Source organism: Bos indicus x Bos taurus, chromosome 17 (assembly GCF_003369695.1).
Source record: "Bos indicus x Bos taurus breed Angus x Brahman F1 hybrid chromosome 17, Bos_hybrid_MaternalHap_v2.0, whole genome shotgun sequence".
In the NCBI taxonomy this organism is placed as follows: Eukaryota; Metazoa; Chordata; class Mammalia; order Artiodactyla; family Bovidae; genus Bos; species Bos indicus x Bos taurus.
Genome location: NC_040092.1, coordinates 42,618,099 through 42,624,776, shown reverse-complemented (window position 1 = coordinate 42,624,776; position 6,678 = coordinate 42,618,099).

Genomic DNA, 6,678 nt, shown 5'->3' with positions numbered 1-6,678 from the left:
AATGAATTTAAGTGCAGTATTCCAGAGTAGTGTTCCCTAATATGTATTCTACCACATATTAGCTCTAAGAGTTGACCTTTGAAAAACGAGTCCCGTGGTCAAATAAATCTAGGAAATGTAGGAAATCTATTCCTCCCTCATAGAGTTTAACCGTTAGTGTATTAAAGGCTCTAAGTCTTGGTTGTAAAGAACTTGTTTCTGTTTTTTTGGTAAGCTTGTTAACAATTCAAGGAACTAGTATTTCCTTAACACACTTGAGGATACACTGTCTTTGGCAGAGGCTGTTTGTTCCCTGTATGCATTCTCTTTTCGTTTTAGTAAGAGATTCTCTGAATTTTAGCTGGGCACACACAGCTTTCCAGCTAAACACTACATTTTCTAGCTTCTTTATAACCAGTTGCAGCTGTGTGAATGATTTTTTTGCCAGTAGAATGTGAGTAAAAGTGATGTAGGCAACTTGGGTGTTGCTCCTTTAAAAGGAAGTTGCTTGCCCTCTACTTTCTATCTTTCCTCATTCTTGCTGGCGGGAACACTCAATTGTTGGTGACTCAGTTCTGACTCTCTGGCCAGGACAACCCTTCAGGGGATGCCAAATGAAAAGATACAAGGAATTGGGTCCCAGATGGCTTTGTGGACTAGCCATCTATATCTGAATTGTTTTAAGGAAGATAAACAAAATTCCATTTGTTTGAATCACTTTATTTGGGTATCTTTGTTATAGCTGGTTAATGTAAACTATCACTAATCACTGTCCTAGAATTCTCTAAGAATTTTATGCTTGAGTTAGTATAAACTTCCTGAATTCTACTGGCTTTTCTTAATAAATGTTTTAAAAGAGAAATTCCTAAATGCTTTAGAGGAAGCTAGAAATTTAGGTGAAATAACATTTAGAATGAAACTAAGCTGTAGACTTAACATTAAAATATAGATGAACACTCAAATAATGAAATATTTGCTCAGACTGAGCCAGGTTAAAGACTGGACTTTCTCATGAAAGAAGATGAGGTTTTAAATGACTCATGTTATACATAGAATCACTGATTTTTCTAAGTGTGTTTAAACATAAATGTCTCAAGCTACTGAAATAAATGAATGATTCATATTAGCTGCAAAAAGAAAGCCTTTGGGGTTTTCTCTGTCTGCTCTGCATTTTAACTTGTCATTATTTAAAGGCTTATTCAAGACTTTTAATAGCAGACACACTGGCAACAATGTCAATTCTGACCTCAGTCAAACATAATAGGAGAGAGCAAATTGTGTTTTCCTCGGAAAAGAAAACCACAGCATACTTTCCTCCTGGAATAATTTGATTTCCTTTCACTGTAGAAAGTCCAGAGAAAATGACTGCAATTCTACCATAAGCTTCCACAAGTTGAAACTGAGTGTCTGTGATTTTACTTCCCAAGATGACTTTTATACACTAATGCTTGGCTTTCCATTTTAGAGCCCCTGATTACTAGATGTGCTGCAAGATCTTAATGTAACTAAGCACGCTTAGCTTGGCTCTGCTTTAGGGCAATGGCAACCTGCCGGCTTCTGTGATGAATGCGTCTAGAGTTTTAGCCCTGAAAACTCCAATCTCCAAGGAATTGTCGATTTTGTCTCTGACGTTTATGAAGGACATCTGTGTAATGTCTGACCACGGCCTAAGTCTCTCTATCTCCACATCCATCACGGTACCTGTGTTTATCTGCAAGCCCAGCAATGGGAAGGAGCAGCTTACTAATTGGAAACCCTAACAGGCTTTGACTTTTTCATTGCAACATCTGTGAAGTAGTATGAGATTTGATTGGTGTCTAAAAATCTTTATTTAATTTACTACCCAGAAGCAGATCAAATTTCAGATTCCCTTTGCTGGTATTAGTGTCAATCTTTTAGAAGAGTGTACAGGAATTCTAAAGAAAAAGTGAAACCAATAGCTTTTTAGATTTTCCTTGCTTTATACTGGGTTTCCTAGAAATGGAAAAGAATTATTTCTTGGGAGAAAGTTAACAACTACTTGTGTAGAAGGAAAAACAGAAAAAGAAATCATGACAGTTCATACTTTTAGTTCAGTTCAGTTCAGTTCAGTTCAGTTGCTCAGTCGTGTCCGACTCTTTGCAACCCCATGAATCGCAGCACGCCAGGCCTCCCTGTCCATCACCAACTCCTGGAGTTCACTCAGACTCACGTCCATCGAGTCAGTGATGCCATCCAGCCATCTCATCCTCTGTCGTCCCCTTCTCCTCCTGCCCCCAATCCCTCCCAGCATCAGAGTCTTTTCCAATGAGTTAACTCCTCGCATGAGGTGGCCAAAGTACTGGAGTTTCAGCTTTAGCATCATTCCTTCCAAAGAAATCCCAGGCCTGATCTCCTTCAGAATGGACTGGTTGAATCAGCTAATTTTGATCCATTTCACATCCTATATATATATATTTAAGATTATAATATAGTTCTTTGCAGGTCAGTTCATCTCTGGAAAATTTTCACACAGTTACCAATGAAACCCAAAGTTACATGTGGGGGTAAAGTATTCTTTGAAAGATTAGCATAGATTCACTATAAACAAAACAAAATAACCTTATCCTCTACCTCATAACATCTTCTGAGAAGAGATTTGTGAGTCTTTGGGGTGCATATGCTATGAAAAGGCAAAATGGTAGTAAACAGATGATGTAAAGGGAAAAGGCTTCCATAGGGTCCCTTTATAAAAGGAAACAGATGCAAGAGTTCTATATAACATTCATAATAGAGCATGTGCTTCTGCCTAGACTGCTAACTTTTATTTTTCTTCATTCTTATTTCCCTATTTTCCTCATCATTTCTAAATAGAAATTTCTAATCTTATTCCCTTCTGGAAATGAGTTCTCAACCCACTTCAGACCATAGAATTCCAAGGAACATGGGTCATGCTTGAAAGCTTTCTTGGTGAATGGCCTTAAGTGCAAGACCACCTGTGAATAGACACTTGACAAATAGGCTTTTGATCATGATGTCTCTTAGATTTTAGCAATAAATTGTTTCAGTGGAATAGCTTCAGGCTGCAACTCATTGCTAAACAAACTAGATAGCTGCCTCAAATTCTTTCTGAAATGAAGTAAGACTTACTCACTAAATAAAATAAGAGATCCACTCATCAAGGCAACAAATATTCATTCTTCAACATGGCTTCAACAGAACATGGTGCTAGACTTGTGTCATCCCAAGGCAGAAACCAGTGGGCACAAATTAGGTCAACTTAATTTCAATAACTCGAATTTTACTTACTGGTGATAGCCTTAGCTTTCTGAAAATTAACTGCCAAGTATATTTTTTGGGTATCTCTAGGGGTATCTCTTACGCACTCTGAATGGCCCTTCTCCTCAATGATGTCTTCTTTCTAAGAAAATAACTGAGAGTGGCTGCTGATTGCTTTCGCTATACTTCTGAAACTCCCAAAGCTGCAAATGAGGGACCATGTAGAAAGGCATGCTCTGCAATTGACCCTGGCCCAGGAAAAAGTTGTGTTCTGCACAGAATGTATCTTGTCAGCAGGCAAACAAAGAGGGTGTTAGAAAGTGTCTCATAAGTTCCTTTGGGAAAAAAGTTTTGTTGTTGTTTGTTTGTTTTTTCCATTTTCGCCTATAGCATCTCTCTCTCCTTAGAGCTCAAACACAAGACTATGAGTCCCGAGTGGGAGAGTCACCATATTGTTCCCTTAAAATCCCAGATGTCTTCCATAGTGTGCCTTGAAAAGCCCTACTCCCTGCAGCCACTCTACACCCCTTGACAGATCAATCTGCATAAATAGACACCTGTGGGCTTCCAATACCTCATCAGACATGCCCAGACATGTCTGAATCCCAGCAGAGGAAACAGCTTAGGCTAAAACCAAAGTATCTGTACACGCTTAACAAAAATTCATACAAAATACTACAAAACAAAGTCTTTCAGTGGAAAATGTCTCACATTAATTTGGTTCATGCATGTATGCTTCATTTATAATCTAAATAAATTCCTAGGCCCCATATGGTCCAGTTTTGGCATAGTACTGCATTAAAGAAACACAGCTTACAACCAAAGGTGGTTAAAAAGTAATTCCCACACTTATTTGGCCTCCTTAAGAATATTAAATGAACAACAAGTTCATAGTCCTTCGTTATGAATCTTTCTAGAGGCTTTCTTTATTCTTTCTTATTCTCCAATGTCCCTTTGTCGTCCTGGTGCCTCTCTTTGTGCTAAGTTTCCAATATTTCTCTCCCAAACATGCCTCTATGTCTCTTACTCTGTCTTTTCTTTTTGTCTTTCCAGTTTAGTTCTCTCTTTCTCGAAATCTGAGAATTTTTGGCAAAATTGAACACAATGGGTCAAGTTGCAGGGAAGCTAGCAGACCAAGACAATTTTTTAGTGAGTAAAAAAGGTCGGGATGAGTCAATAATTTTGTATCTATTATACATTCTTCTGACATTTGTTGAGTATATACATGGCAGGCATTGTGGAGACACTGAGGACATAAATGGTTAGGATATTATCTCCAACTTCAGGAAACTCAAGTCCAGTAGAAGGCAGAGGCATACCAGACAAATGATCATAATCAGTGGGGCAGGTTTAAGAATGGAGTTAAATGTTAGGCCATGTGTGGCCAAACATAGGTAGGTCAATAAAGGCTTCACAGACAAAAAGGCCTTGTTCTTTAAAGAGAAGTTGTAGCTTTTCAAGTGAGTGGTTTCCTAAGGAAGAAATCCAGCAGTAATCCTAGAGTCTTCCCATTCCTTTAGCCTCTACAAATACTTCTCTTAAAAGTTCTTGTTGAACTATAGTTGATTTATAATATTGATTTAGTTTCAATGCACAGCAAAGTGAATCAACTATACATATACATATATCCTTTCTTTTCTTGATTTTTTTTTCCATATAGGCCATTACAGATGAGTGGAGTTCCTTATGCTATATGGCAAGTCCTTATTAGTTATCTGTTTTATATATAGTAGTAGTATACATCATTCCCAATCTCCCAATATATCTGTCTCATCCTACCTCTCTTTACCCTGTGGTAACTGTAAGTTTGTTTTCTATATCTGTACCACTTTTTTAGATTCCACATATAAGCAAAGGCTTCCCTGGTGGCTCAGATGGTAAAGAATCTGCCTGCAATGTAGGAGACTTGTGTTCGATCCCTGGGTCAGGAAGATCCTCTGGAGAAGGAAATGGCAGCCCACTCCAGTTTTCTTGCCTGGAGAATTCCATGGACAAAGGAGCCTGGAAGACTACAGTCCATGCGGTCACAAAGAGTCAGACATGAGCAACTATCACTCACATATAAGCAATATCATATGATATTTGTCTTTCTCTTTTTCACTCACTTCACTTAGAATGACAATCTCTAATGCCATTTGCAGCAATCTCAGTTGCTGCAAATGGCATTATTTCATTCTTTTTTATGGCTGAGTAATATTCTATTATATATATGTACTATAGCTTCTCCATTCCTCCTAAAAAATGGACATTTATGTTGCTTCCATATCGTGGCTATTGTGAATAGTGCTGCAATGAACATTGGGGTACATATATCTTTTCAAATTATGCTTTTCTCTGGATATATGCCCAGGAATAGGATTGCTGGATCATATGGTAGCTGTATTTTTAGTTTTAAAAGGAAACTCCATACTACAAATCTTTTAGTTCTTATGGTCTATTGAATCTATCTCTTTTAACATCTCTTTTATCCATCTCTTCCTGCCAATCCACATTGCTTGGTTTATATTAGCACAGTTTTCACTTTGAAAGCCTCCAACTAGATTTTTATCTATATTCTTTTGAAAAGAAGCACTTTTTGAAAATATTTATCATATCACCTCCAGTCTAGATAAGTAGTTTTCATTTTTTTTTGTCTCAAGACTACTTTATACTCTCAAAAACTATTGAGGACCCCAGAAAGTTTTGTTTATGTGGGTGGTAGAAATATTTAATATACTAAAAATTAACACTGAGAAACTTTAAATTAAAAATTTAAAAATAAAAGTAATATCATTTCATGTTAAGATAAGTACACATTTTTATGAAAAGTATATTTTATAAAACAAAATAAAATTTAGTGAGAAGAATGGCATTGCTTTTTATTTTTTTGCAAGTCTCTGTAATATTGGTAGAGACTCTTCTTAATAGAAGACAGATGAATTCACACATCTATTTCTACATTCAATCTGTTATGAGGTCACATGTTATGTAGTGTCTGTAAGCCTCCACTGTACACTCATAAAAAATGAGAGTGAATGATATATTATTATGGAAATATTTTTGACCTTGAAAACCTTCTAAAACAGTCTTGGGGAACCCAGGGTTTCTTGGGCCACACTTTGAGAACTGTTAGCACAGATCTTTATAAAGTATAAATTTGTTTATGTCTCTCCCTTGCTTAAAATCTTTCAGCAGCTTTCTTTTGCCTACAGAATAAAGTAAATGCTGGAGTGGGAAGACATTAAGATAACTCTTGAGAGTTTAAGCTTAGATAATTGGATAAAGAAAATAGAAAATAAGAAAAGAGAAGCATATTTTTACAGCAATGAAGTTAATGAATTGCTTTTTTTTTTCCACCATGACTTCTGAGGTAAAGTGAAAAGTGAAGCCGCTCAGTTGTGTCCGACCCTCAGCAACCCCATAGACAGCAGCCCACCAGGCTCCCCCGTCCCTGGGATTCTCCAGGCAAGAACACTAGAGTGG